The following is a 14,599-nucleotide window of genomic DNA, read 5'->3' as shown; positions in this document are numbered from 1 at the left end:
TCTTCCCTGAACCAGAGCCACACCATCAACTGTCAGTAGATTTCCTTCTCTGTTTTTGACCCCTTCAGTTATTTTGCATGGTACCCAACCAACCTTCCTAAAACCACCGGGATTAGATCACTCTCCCATTTCAAGATTTTCAGGGAGACTTTCATAGTGGAGAATGTTCAAACTTCCTCACATATTTATCAGGTCCCACCCTCCTTTGTTTTTTGTTTCTTTATCTTTCACTGTGCAAACCTCTATGCCAATTGGACTTTTGACTCAGTCCCTCAAATGTTGCATGCATTGGGTATTCCCTGTTAAATTTCTTCCCCCTGTACTGTTCTTGCTGTCCTCTTTTGTTCCATGCCATGTCCCCAATTGTCCCCAACACACACACACACACACACACACACACACACACACACACACAGCCTCTTTTAGCTTCAAAGCTTTTTGCTAATATTTTCAAGTGCTTGGACTTTGTGATTAACAAATAAGTGAGAGTAAACTTTTTGGATGGAGATGTTGCCATTTACTAGTTCTCATGTAGCCTCAGGCTTGTTCTCTAACACTCCTCAGTTTCCAATGACAATGCCTTCTAGCATAGTGCTCGTCCTTAATTCATTTAAGCTCCCTTCTTCTGGTGGTTCTTCCTCTCAGGACCTCTCCATTACAAATTTCTCTCTGTTTTACACCCAGAGCACCAGTTTGGATCATCATGCCTTTGGAAGAATCTCCTTTGCTTCTTTGAGGTGCCTCCTGGATTTGTCTGCGGGACTGTAAATGCTTTGATGATGGTGTTTCATTTTTGAGTAGCCTTGTACTCCCTGTACTGTTTTACACATCCTCTCAGTATTTTCCCATGAGGAGGTGGATATAATCCCTATTTTGTAGGAAGGGAAAGGGAACTAGAAGGCTTCTGGGAGTTGCTTCAGATCACTCAGAAAGCAAATGGCAGAAGCAGAACTTGAATCCAAGTCCTGTGATGCTAAGCACATGGCTGTTGCCTCCTTCTCAGAGCTTTAACCTTAGGGACAGGAACTTATTTTTGATTGCTTACATTTTAGTATTTAAATACATTTCAGTATTTAAATTTTTGACTGCTTACAATTCAGTACATACAGATTAGGGCCCTGTAGGTACTGAATTGTATGGACTAAAATTGAGAAAATACTCTGTAAATATTTTTGAAGAAGTGAATAAATTACTACTACTGACCATAGTAATACTATAAAAATAATCCTGAGAGTTTGAGGGGCAGTTCTCTACATATTATGGGGGTGGGTTACCTTGTGCTTGGCCTTTCCACTATTTATACTATTTCTTTAAGGATTAGCAACACAATGTCTTTATTCTGAGACACACAATCATGCGGTTAAAGGAAGCATTCAGTCCCATCAGCTGAGAAGAAACAGAAATCACACCACAGGTTCTCTAAAGTGGCTTTGTGTGGCTCTGAGCACTGTGAACCCGGCCATTGTATTCATAGCTTTGTAGCCTTTGGCTAAGATCAAGTAGAGTGTTTGTTCTTGAGGCTTTTAACAACTGATGTTTTCTCCATCCAAGGACAACATATTTAGACTGCATGTGCATTAAAGATATTAAGCTCCCTTGACAGAAAATTTTTGAACAAGAGATTTATTTGAATTTTCTCAGATGCCATTCTTCTATTGACATTGTTCCTTTATCGTGCCATGTGGGTTATTTTGTGATGCTGGACATACTATAGTGACAGCCTGCATACCAAAAAAGTATTCCTTAAACAGGGGTAAGGAACATTTTCTTTCTCACAAGGAGTATTGACATTGCACTTTTGCCTCCTTGTCCCTATCACATACACACATCAGGGCAGGGGTAGGAGCGTGGAGGGTAGCTCAGAAGGATCAATGTAAAATAGTAAAAATAAAATTACTATCAGAGAAAGAAACACATGATAGCTACCTGAGGTGAACATGGGGAGTGGTAATAAACAGGAATTTTTCATGATACATGATACATTTTCAATTATTTGACATTCATGTTAGGGTAATTAAACGAAAGATAAAGGAGGATGATAAAAGGACAGAGTATGGAAGAGGAGGAAACAGAATCACCATGGCAGAGGGTGGAATGAAAAACCAGGACAAAGAGAGGAAGAGGAAAGAGAAAGAAAATGAAATGTAACGTCAGCAGCTCCTGGGTTCTGAGGTGAGATAGCTGGTCGTAGGTCAGCAGCTTTAGTCACACATCCTGTTATTCACTTTGGGCATCAGAGTACATTTTCACTACCCTTTGAAATTTCCATATACTCTACAATGATTTTAGAGCACTCTTTTTTTTTTTTTTTTTTTTACTGGAAAATTGCTTATCTGCTCTTATTTTCAATCTTGAAGAGTTGGTTTCTTTTAAATTTTATTTTCATACAAAGTCTCGAATGTTTTGAAATGGGTAAAATAATGCATTCAGCTTTGACTCTTTCCATTTTAATCTTAATGCAGGGCCACTTTAACAATTCCACAATGCAGTGGAGTGGCTTCCTTTTACAATAATTGAAATATAATGTTTTAAAATATTCATTAGCATTATTATCATTATTTTGTTGTGTTTAGTCATTTGAAAGCAGACAAGCTTTGACTCACCATAGCTGCATTTTAATCCCGGCTCTACATTTGACTAAACTACCATTGCCTGTAAAATCCTGTGTCCTGGCCTGTAGCAGAGAGCCCGTGCCTGCGCACTTCTCCCAAGGGTGCCGTGATGCCCTGTGTGCCCACATCCCAGGGCTGCATAAAGTAGACAGAAATGATGAGTCCATTCCTTCCTCCCAGACCCCCGCCTGTGGTACTCCCACTGAGTGAAAAAGAAAATACATAAAGAACTCTTCCTGCCTTGTGATTTCCATTGATCACACTGAGTGCAATAATCACATTAGTTCACAACATACAGAATTGTTTCCAGGGTTGCAGTTCTGGTACTGCTGAGCTCAGAGCAACTTAACCTCAGTGCTGGGTAACATTTTACCTGGACCTGATTCTGCTCCTAGAAGGATGCTGACCCAAACTCCTGCTTTGCAGAACCCTGAATGACCAGGTGAAGGGACAACCTCTGAATGTGACAACCTCTTGGGACCCAAAACACTCCTGGAGACAAATCAAGGATTTCAGCTTTAAAATACCACTTAGATCCATGTTGGGTATATATTCCCCATGTTGGGCATATACTCCCTAGAGGAGATTTACACCTGTATAAAGCTTAAAATATAGTAGCTAATTAAATATTCAGTATGACTTTAAGAAACTCAAAAAAATTACAATAATTCTAAGTAACATTGTTTTCAGCAGACAAAGCCCAGAGAATCTTGAATCTTAGCACTGGAAGGAACATGGACATTATTAAGCCTAATCACGTATTCAGCAGAGACTGCCTCGATCAGGCATCTGATAGCTTTTTCCTGGGAACACAGAATGACCTAACATATTGCCTTTCAAGGAAGCTTGATGTGTCATGAGACGGCTCCAGTCATTTAGAAACCAGTCTTTATAAGGAGCTGTTTGTCTGCCTCTTTGTGGCTGCCCACCTCTGGCCCTTAATTCCAAGTAAGAAATTTCTGCTAATATTTCTTCCTTGAAATGACCTTCACTATTTGGAACAACTGGCATGCCCACTCTTAGTGTATCCTTCTTAGGTTCAGCTTCCCCGTTTTGGAACCCTTTTTCTCATGCAGTACTTCTAGACTCATTAACATCCCCGTTGCTATTAAAACCGTGGCTATCTGCTTTGGGCAACCCCTCCCCAAGCTCAGAGAACAGTGAACTCACTGTCTCTGTGAGATGGTATTTTTACTGTTGAGGTCAGAGAGGTCTAAAATTACATTGGATTTATTTTGGATTTTGTTTTGTTGCTTTTTCCTTTTTATTTATTTGTTTGTTTGTTTATTTATTTATTTATTTATTTATTTATTTATTTTTTACAAAACCTATGTCTCTACTTAGAACAAAATTAGGATAAAGGAGCATTATAAATCTCCTATACCTATATAATATTTTTTTAAGATTGTATTTTTAAGTAATTTCTGTATCCAATGTGGGGCTCAAACTTCTAACCCTGAGATCAAGAGTCATGCACTCTACTGACTGAACTAGCCAAGCACCCCAGATTTTTAAGAAGAATCTTTACCTTAAATGTTGCCAGACCTTATCAGCCTGTGACAACAAATGAGGTTACAGTAGCTTTAATGATTTAAATTTCATTAGCTTTTGCCCATGTTTGCTGAAGAGGTTTTCCTATACAGTCCAGCTAATTATTTCTGGGAGTTCCCAACAGTGTTTCAAAGGCACAAGTCTCCCTTTATTGGAACCACTGTTCTTGCAATAGGCTCAGCAGGTCCTGCTGCTATCAGAAGCAGGTCAGTAGACCCCATAAGGACATGCTTCTACTTTGCAGCTGCTCTGCTAACACTTTACTTTTTCCCTTTCTTCCTAATACCTTACAAAATTATATGCAACATCTTTTTTTTAAGATTTTATTTTTAACTAATCTCTCTACCCAACGAGGGGCACAAACTCAAAACTCTGAGATCAGAGTCATGTGCTCCATCAAGGGAGCCAGCCAGGCACCACCATACCCTCCCCACTCCCCAACTTTCTTTTTGCAACATCTCTTTGCAAAAAGAGTTCTCTGCTCTCCCTACAACCCAAGGATTCATCTCTAGAAAGGAATTCAAGTAACAGTCACCAAGTATGTAGCCTTCAGAGTGGTTCTCCCTTTTAATAGCTTAGGCTTTGTTACTCGACTGAGTTTCTGGTGCCCAACTTCTGCTACTGTAGCAAGAGCTCTCTGTGAAGAAGCCACTAACCCTGCTGCAAATGGTCTGTGATTAGATCTTTTCAAACCCTTTTCAAACCTTTCTTCCTCTTGAAAGAAACATTGCACTGTGGACATTTTTGCTAAGTTATTAAACATTCTTCAAAGCCATCATTTTTAATTCCTCCATAACCATCTTACGCATGTTCCATGCTAGAACGTATTGCCCATTTTTCTATTGCTGAGGATCCTAGGTTTTATACATACCCTAGTATTTTAAGCAAGTATTGTGCTCTACCTTGCTCCTATTATACTATAAATTCAGCTCATTTTTAGCATTTATAATTTCATATCTGAACTATGACATTCAGTATATTCATATCATTCATGGATTTTGGCCTTAGATATACATCTTTAAGATGAGCTTCTAACTTTGTAAACATCACACCAAATTTTAGCTGCTTGTAGACCAGCCTTTATATTTCAGGCTGTGGAGCTTCCATCTCATGAAAGTAACGCCTCTTGATGAAAGAGAAATACTATATGCGAGAGTGAATCTCACATTGTAATTTCACTTTAATTTCAGATGTCACTGACTATTAATGTCAGTTGCTAACAGATATATTTCCTAGTAATCACTTCAAACCCTCCTCATTAAACATAAATTATACAAAATGAGCTATGGACTTAAAAGTACCTTTAGGTATGGTCTAGTTCAGTGACCTAATTTCAACCATGCATCCACTTATCTCTTCCTTCAACAAATCATTTATCATCCTCCATCTATATCCTAGGAACAATATAAATGTTGAATATGAAAAGGTAAGCCACATGGCTGGCTGGCACAGTGAGTAGAGCATGCCATCTCTTGATCTCAGGGTCGTAAGTTTGAGTCTCACATTGGGAATAGAGATTACCTGTTATTTTTTTTTAAAGATTGTATTTATTTATTTGAGAGAATGATAGTGTGAGAGAGAGAGAGAGAGAGAGAGGGAGGGAGACCATGAACCATGAATGGGGGTGGTGGGGGTGCAGAGGAAGAGAAAGAAGCAGATTCCTCGCTGATCAGGGAGCCTGATGCAAGACTCCATCCATCCCAGGATCCTGGTATCATGACCTGAACCAAAGGCAGATGCTTAATTGACTGAGCCACCCAGGAACCCTAGAGATTACTCTAAACAACAACAACAACAACAACAACAACAACAATTTAGGAGTGCCTGTCTGGCTTGGTAAGTGGAGCATATGTCTCCTGATCTCAGGGTCATGAGTTCAAGCCCCCACATCCTGCATAGAGTCTACTGGAGGGAGGGGGGAGATAATCCCCAGACACTGTCTTTGTAATACGAATGATAAAGGAATGAATAGAAGTGATAAAGAGCGTGATTCCTACTCTCTGGTAGAAGGATTTCCAAAGAAGTAACATTTAAGTCATACCCTTAAAAAGAACAAAGCATTCAGCAAGGGATTATGTGGGTGGTGTAACAGACCTGGAAAGCCATAGCATGTTGGGTAAATTTTTATAGCTATAGCTTTAGAGTATACAATACCTCTCTGGTACCCTGAGACGAAGTTGCAAAGATGTGAGTCTGATAGTAAAAACCTTTAAGGACCATAAGAAATGTGCATATTATATACCATGAAAACAAAAAAAAATCAAGGTTATTCAAGTAGGGGAATGAGATGTTTCAGAAAGACATTTTTGATGACACTCTAGAGGATGGATTATAGGCTGGAGGCAAGAGATAAGGCTTTTGTCAGTGTGACAGGCTATTTTATTAATAAAACACACAACATATACTCAGATCTAGATGAGATAAAACAGATTCCTCTCAACTTGCCCAAGGTTTTTTGGAAAAATGGTACAGTTTTTATTATTGATTCTGTTTATTTACCTGTAGATGTAGTAGAATGATTCTCTATTTCCCTTGAGGAAATCATTAAATAGGTAGGAAATAGAAAAAGTTGAAAAGGGGTATCAGGAACCTCCTTCACCTAGGTTTTATCTGTCTTTTAGAAGGTAACTGATCGAAAGCTATGAAAGTCAGCGTCTCACCAATGCTGTATTTTATTTGATTGGATGATGTGTCAAGAGAATGCCTCAGGCCTCCTTTGTCCATTAACAGGCCAGTTGTGAGTCACAGTCTGGACATGAGGAAATGTTCATTTACTTTTTCATAGTCATGGCAATGAGGCTTTTTTACGCCTAGAGTACTCTCCTGGCCTAAAGTGCCTATTGAGAAGGTTATTTTCAGCCACAGGCAGGGTGCAGAATGTCAAAATATAATTCTGAGAGCTTCATCGTCATTCGGATAGCCTGAGGAAGCTGGTGTTTTACAGCTGCCTGAAACTCACATGCTACATATGATGTGGATCAGCACTATTAATTAGCTGCTTCAGGATTCTTAATGCCCTATGGCTTTGGAAACACTTGTTAACCCACAGAGGGAGGAGAAGAGCTGGAAGCAAATTGGACTGTGGCCTGACTTTATTATAATTCAGTTCAATAACCATCTTACCTTTCCAAATCCTGGTTCGGAATCTGTTGAAAATTACAGCTGATTTTACGTTGTTCTCGGAGGTGATTTTTCCTGAGAGAAGGAGATGGCGGTTCAAGGTTTCTTGAAGTCCCAGAAATGTGAAGAACTACAAAAGAGAATTGGTTGATGGTGCTTTCCACATGTGTACTTTTCCAGAGGCTAGAAAGCAGATGCCAGGGTAGGGTGAAAGGAAGCCAAATGATGTGGAAGGGTACATGTAGAGTGCCCAGGAGTCTGCATTTCTCATCTCCTGCCAAAAGAAACCGTGCCAACCCCCACTGCTCTCCTTCCACCATTCTCACTGCTCAGAGCTGGCACACAAACCCATAACTCTTCTCTTTAATGTAATTCTCATGACATAACCTGACCAACCACATGAAACCCAATCAAGGAAACAACGGTTGTCCTTGGCAACAAACACAGGAGTTGCATCACAAGTAAACCACATTCTTTACTGGACAGAGCAGAATATTAAGAGTATAAACTGCAAAGATATGGCAATATGCTTTATTAACACTAAAAAAAAGTTTTATCAGAAAGTCTGTATCAATTTTTAACAAGAAAACACATGTTCAAGCTAGTTGTGTTGACACCTTTCCTATAATTGCTATTGCAAACTCTTTTGTTTTAAGCTGGTTATTAAAACAGCCACCTGTCTATTTACTGACATAAAAGTCACTTATGAAAAGCAGCAGCACTTTCCTCATCCTCATCCTCCTAAAAAACACCAAAAAGTGAAAGAGCATTTCAGTAGCTCTCCATTCTTGGCTGAAATGTAATGAGTCAGAGTCCCTTTTGGGAGACTAGGAGAGGTCCGTGATCCTGTCCATTTACACATCATCCAAACCTGGCACTTAGCAGGTACTCAGTAAATGCTGGCTGAGTGCAGGAGGAAGTGAATCAGTGAATGAAGTGCTAATCTTTAGGAATACCTTCCTAGTAGGAGTTTTTTTTTAGTAGGAGACATTTGCTCTAGTCACAAATGAAAACAAAGTATACTCAAATTGTGAGATTATAAGTGGTCTTTCTGTTTCCTGAACTATAGGATCTCAGAAGCACTTCCTATTGTGTTTATGAAGTGAGGGAATGGGGTTTAGGTATGAACTCATGTATTTTCAGACTGTAAATATCATGCCAGTGTTTGAGACCAGAATGTCTTTGTAGTCAAATGAAATTTTCCAAAATGTTGTGTCCATTTAAAGTAGGTTTAGTTGAAGACACTAATTTGGCACAAGGGAAATGGAATTTGTGTAATTTTAATTTTTCAGTGGCTGAGATTGAAATAGACTCCTCCCGAGTCTTGCTTAGTTCCATGTTAATAACCCAAATATGTTATAAAGTATTAACATTAAAACTAATTAGCATAATAAATGAAAAAGGTGACACCTGGTTTACTAATATACGGATTTTAAAAATTCGTGTTTCAGCCCGTCCTGTGCCATGCCCTTCATTATATCCCTCTGTTAGGGCTTGTAAGATTTTACTCTGTACTTTTCTTTTAGTCAGAAAGAACTGAGAGGATCTGGAGCCTCCTTCTGCACATTTAGAATATCATTTGTACTTGACTCTGATCTTTGGTTTTGAATCTAAGACTTTAATTTAGAAGTATAATTGTTAAACAGCCACAAATGCTTTTTGAAATTACTATTTTATTTTTAATTTTGGAAGTTGCTTTTGGGAATGATAGAAATGTACTTCCTGTTCTCCTGGAGAGTTGTGGCCTGTGGAAGGGAAACCCTCTTTCCTTCTTTGACTTGCTGTCACTTATCTCTGATATACATAAATTCTGTTTCAGTCCTAGGTTAGCCCCTTTGTGAGCTCAGACAAGTTGCTTCGCACTTTTTGATTTGTAACACAAAATGTCAAGAAGTTTTTAAATGGCTTGCAGGCCAATTAAATGTGCCACATATCAAACTGTATTTGGTAAATACACACCTATGAATTGCACCTTGCTCCAGTTTAGTCAGAAATTGATAGCTTCCCTTTCATATAAAATGAATTATTATGCTAGAGCATGACAATGAATTGAGAATTGGCAAAGAAGCCTGACCAAGGAAGACTTAAGACAGAGAAGACTGAAGAGCTAAGATTGTATAGCACAGGGAAGAAAAGAATGATCTAACCTACCTTTGATTAATAGGTAGTGCTTCATCATGGAGGTGGAAAGCAGATGTGTACTTTTACTCAGGGCAACATAGAATGAACAACCTTAATTTATAGATGCAGATGCTGTTTTAAAATATCGATATTTCTCAACCTGGTGTTATTCTCACACTTGGCTGTGCATTGAAATCATCTCCACTTTGAAAAAATGCTGATGTTGGGTCCCACACTCAGAGATCCTCGTTTATTTGGTTTGGGACATGGCCTGGACACAAATCTAGAAAACTCTCCAGATGCAATTAAGGTTGAGAGCCACTATTCTGTAGATGGAGATATATTAAAATTAGGCCCAATTTGTTGTCTGAGTTCTCCTCATTGTTTATCCAAGGGGTTTGGGCATTATTTCTAGCAGCTCCTGGTTAATGTGAATTATATTACTTTTTTTTAAAGATTTTATTTATTTATTCATGAGAGACATACAGAGAGAGGCAGAGACACAGGCAGAGGGAGAAGCAGCTCCATGCAGGGAGCCAGATGCAGGATTCGATCCCCGGACCCAGGGTCACGCCCTGAGCTGAAGGCAGATGTTCAACCGCTGAGCCACCCAGGTGTCCCTGAATTTTATTACTTTTGATGGGGTTATGCATTAACACATTTGCACTGTCTTCTAGTGTTAAGATAGTTTGGAAAGGACCATGAAACAATGTAAAGTTGAGGAAGGAAGGAAAATAGGAATAGGGAAAGTCCCAAAGCGTTAGAAGACTTGCATGGGGTGAGGGGGGCCAGTATAAGCCCATGGAACAAAAAGGAGATGTTGGGTTATCACCTTATATCACATAGCTTGGATTTAAATTTCATGTCTTTTATCCCTAGTTTTAATTACTGCCTGTTTCTAAATACATTGTCACAAAATTCTCAATGATTATTAGAATAAAACTGTTTATAATTCACCAATTCTTAAATGATTTCTCCACTTTGGTGAAGAGGATGCTACATGCATCATTCATTCAACATATAATGGTGAGGTGAAAGGAACAAAATATCAGTGAATCTTTAAATTCCTTTACAATCTCAAGAAAGTAAAATTCTATATTTCCAGGTGCTCCCATGCTAGGTAGGGTGGTTGGTAATCATTAAAGTAGTCATTTCTGTGCTTGTGAAATACTGAAAAAATGCCACAAATTAATGATGAACCTTCTTTCGAAAGTTTTCCCATATAGCATAAACAGTATGTGGTTTGAGTTCAGTAGCTCATGATAACCTCTAGATGTCCATATCCCCTTTCAGGGCTTGCTTAACCACACAAAATACTGGGTTTGACAAGTTCTCTCTGAAAAAGTGGGACTTAGGCTTAACAGTGATGCTAGCAATATATATCTGATAAAGGCCTCATATTTAGAAGTTATAGAAAACTTTTACAAATCAACAAAACAACCCAATTTTAGAAAATCACAAAAAAAAAAAAACCCGGCATTTCAAATTAAAGAATATCAAAATGGCCAGCAAGCATCAGTGTTCTTGGGTCTGCCTGTACTGCCTCCTAAGCACCAATTTTTAAATGTTTGTGAATTTGGTGAGCTGTTAAATAACATCATTATTTAAAATTAAATTACATAAACTTTCAGCAAGGTAAAAGCAAAGGTAATACATACTCAAAACTTATCACTCCTAATTATTTTACTACATTTTATTATTGCCCATTTGTCTGTTGTATCTGTATGGTAGAAACACTATATAGTGGTTACCTACCGTGCTTTTCTTTGCAACTCTGTTCTGTGATGTAGCTTGGAATTGACTGGGGGGGAGGGGTATATTTATAACAAGAAAATCAGCAAATGCTACATCAGGGATTGATTGTTTTGTCGACAGTCTAGACTTAAGAAAGTAGTAGAGAATTTTTTTTAAATTTATGATAGTCAGAGAGAGAGAGAGAGAGAGAGAGAGAGGCAGAGACACAGGCAGAGGGAAAAGCAGGCTCCATGCACCAGGAGCCCAATGTGGGACTCGATCCCGGGTTTTCAGGATCGCGCCCTGGGCCAAAGGCAGGCGCCAAACCGCTGCACCACCCAGGGATCCCCAAGAAAGTAGTAGAGAAAAATGTTAATAATACTGATTAAAATTGAGTGTGTCATATCTGTAGCCATTGTATTTTAAAGAACACACAAAAGAAAATTGAAGAAACTTTCTTCTAGAATTTTAAAACTGTAATCTGATGGAGCAAAGAAATTGCCCTAGGCATGGGCAAATGAGAGGAACTCCAACATATATCTTTGTTGCTTCACTTTTGTCTTACTTGTTAATATAAACCAAAATGTCAACCCACAGTCATGTCAGAACTACTATTGATTGCTACCTCAGTTTGGCTACACTTTCAAGAGTCCAGCAAAACATCAGTGAATGTATTCTGTGAAAAATCAATTGGCATTATGGAATTCCAAATTAAAGACTACTGTGTACTTCTTATTGTTTGTAAATTGTGTGTGTTACATACACTTTATATAGTAAAATTTATAATATACTTTATATGTGTATTTTTCCCCAGATAGTGGTTATTAAACATTTACGATGCCACTGGCCACCTCATAGAGAAAAATACTCATCATCATTATTCACTAGCAAAATGCAGTTAAAACCACAGTAAGATAGTACTATACCTTCATCATAGTGATGACTAAAATTAACTGAAAATACCAAGTGTGGACAAGGATATGGAATATCTGTTTTCACGTGGTCCTGGTAGGAGTTTAAGTTGGAAAGATCACTTTGGAAGCTGTTTGGCACTATCATAAGCTAAACATACACATGCCTATGATGCACCTTTCTACTCATGGGCATATAGTCAACAAAATGAGTGCTTATGTCCAGTAAGATATACGAGCAAGAATATTCATTCCAGCTTGATTTATAATAGTCTAAATTGGAAACAGTCTAAATGTCCATCAGTGGTAGAATGGATGCATAAGTTGTGGTATAGTCAAATATTGGGATACTTCAGAGCAATGAAAAAGAGATGACTGTAACACATCATTATGTTTGTTACATGCAAGAAACCAGATGCAAAATGGTATATAGTGTCTGTTTCTGTTTATATGACGTTCAAGAAGAGACACAACTAATTTATGGTGAGAGCGGTCAAAATAGTGGTTACCTCTGGAGGGAGTGAGTATTGACTGAGAAAAGCATATTCTATATCTTGATCTGGATGTTGGTTACAGGTGTATGTGCATTTAAAAATCAAGCTATACATTTACAATTTTTGTGCTAAATGTAAACTCAGGCTGTATGTCATTTTAAAAAATAAACATTATTTAAAAAGTGGCCCCCAGAACTGAAAACAGTTTCCCAGTTTGGTCAGAACATAGTAAATGTTTACTACCTAGATATGAATTTGTGAATGTCTTCCTCCAGGACTGTGCAGGGCCCATTTGTGCCACAAATCCACCTGCTGCAGCCGTGACTATTGCACTCTACATAATCTGCTTTTGCAGATGCGGCTTTTGATGACATTACTGTTTTTGTTGATTCTGTTAGATCTATTAGATGTAATAACCATAAACCTGAATTATTGTGGACGTTTTTACTTGAGCTATAAGACTTTACATTTCTTCAAATTTGTTTTAATATTTGATCTGCTTTTCCCCCATGAAGATTTTCTTTCTTCTTTTCTTTTTTTTTTTTTTTAAGTATTTACCTTTTAGAGCATATTTATTCTTGGGGTTTGATCTTATCATCTAGGACAGTGGCTTTCAAACTTGACTAATCATTAGAATCACTGGAGAAAGTTTCCCAGACCTAACTCTGCTTGTTCTGATTCAGTAGTTGTAGGTTGAGGTTCTGAGTTCTGTTTTAATATTTCCCTTAGAAAATTGTAATGATAAGTCTGGTTTGGGAAACTATTAACCTATCACTTTAGCGATCCTTCCAGCTTTGTGTTAGAGTCAGATACGGTAACAACGAAACACATATCCAGAGAGTAAGAGGTTTGCTTCGAGCCTTAGGACAAGTAGTCCTACTTGTAGTAGAGTGAGGACTGGACTTCTAGCCAAGTCCTCTTTCAATCTCACAAAATTATTAACCTAAGGATGCAGTGACACTACTGTCAGACCAGGGTCCAGTGAATTTACAAATTCAGTCCTCATCTGGACCATTAATTTTACTCAAAGAAAAAATTCCACAAAATAGTAATAGAGTCCTGGTCATGCATTGGAAAATTCTATGCTGTTGTATAAAACAGAGACAGGCAAGAATAAATGCTTAACACAATCTATCTTTATTATGGGAAAAGCAATTTAAAACATTTTTCACTGAGTAGTGCTAGAACATTACTGAAAAAGAAAATTAATGCTTTTTCCTTTGAAAAGGCCTTCTATAACGTGTAGATATTGTCATATTAGAGACACTCCAGGGAAATGCTTGGTCAACTAAAATTGTTAAAGAGCAAAAATTGAATATTGACTTGGAAGTGAAGTGAAATACAATTTCCCACTTCTGTGAATTTTAATGGTAGCCATTGATGTTCTTCTTAATTCCCCCCCCCCCAAAAAAAAAACAGAAGATATTCTTGAAGGAAGAAAAAAAGGCTTTGACAGCTAGTACAGTGAAATTGATGGCAGCATAAGGCTGTTTGAGGAAAAAAATGTGGGAACTCAAACACTGTTGGTGGGAGTATAAATTGAATCAGCCACTTTGAAGAACAATTTGGCAGTTTCTATTAAAATGAAAAATGCTTATACCTTATCATTTAAGAATCCTGCGTCTATGTATCTATTATAAAGAAAAAAAATTCTTGGAATGTGTGCCCAATGAGAAGTTTGCAAACCTGTTGTTTGTCCTTGATAGTGAACAACTGGACACCTGAATCCGCATCAATAGGGAAACGGCTAACAATGCTGAGAAGTGGCCATGCTATGGAATACCTCAGTGTTCAGGTACCTCGCTAAAGATTAACAAGGGAGATCTTCACTGAAGAAAAAACAAGTTGCTGAATGATGAGAATGGTCATTGAGTATAACACTCTGATCAAAAACAAAAGTCTCCGGGTGGCTGGGTGGCTCAGTTCTCTGAGCGTCTCCCTTTTAACTTGGGTCATGGTCCCGGGGTCCTGGGATCAAGCCCTGAGTCTGGCTCCCTGTTCAGCAGGGAGCCTGCTTCTCCCTCTCCCTCTGCCACTCCCCTTGCTTGTGCACATG

General features: G+C 38.3%; 1 protein-coding gene and 1 long non-coding RNA gene across 15 annotated transcripts in view; one reads left to right on the top strand and one right to left on the bottom strand.

The window, feature by feature from the left end:
• Nucleotides 1–14,599, top strand: part of PDE4D (phosphodiesterase 4D) — a 1,385,565-nt gene that overhangs the window by 649,383 nt on the left and 721,583 nt on the right. The window lies entirely within an intron of this gene.
• Nucleotides 1–14,599, bottom strand: part of LOC144314124 (uncharacterized) — a 48,450-nt gene that overhangs the window by 18,863 nt on the left and 14,988 nt on the right. For 3 of the 4 annotated variants that reach the window (XR_013379804.1, XR_013379803.1, XR_013379805.1), the window contains exon 1: nucleotides 7,287–7,711. This is a non-coding gene — a long non-coding RNA (uncharacterized LOC144314124). Of the gene's footprint in view, nucleotides 1–7,286; nucleotides 7,712–14,599 lie in introns of those variants that run through there. The other variant, XR_013379806.1, reaches the window with a different exon arrangement.

Source organism: Canis aureus, chromosome 5 (genome assembly GCF_053574225.1).
Source record: "Canis aureus isolate CA01 chromosome 5, VMU_Caureus_v.1.0, whole genome shotgun sequence".
Taxonomy (NCBI): Eukaryota; Metazoa; Chordata; class Mammalia; order Carnivora; family Canidae; genus Canis; species Canis aureus.
This window is presented reverse-complemented; position numbering and strand designations above follow the sequence as displayed.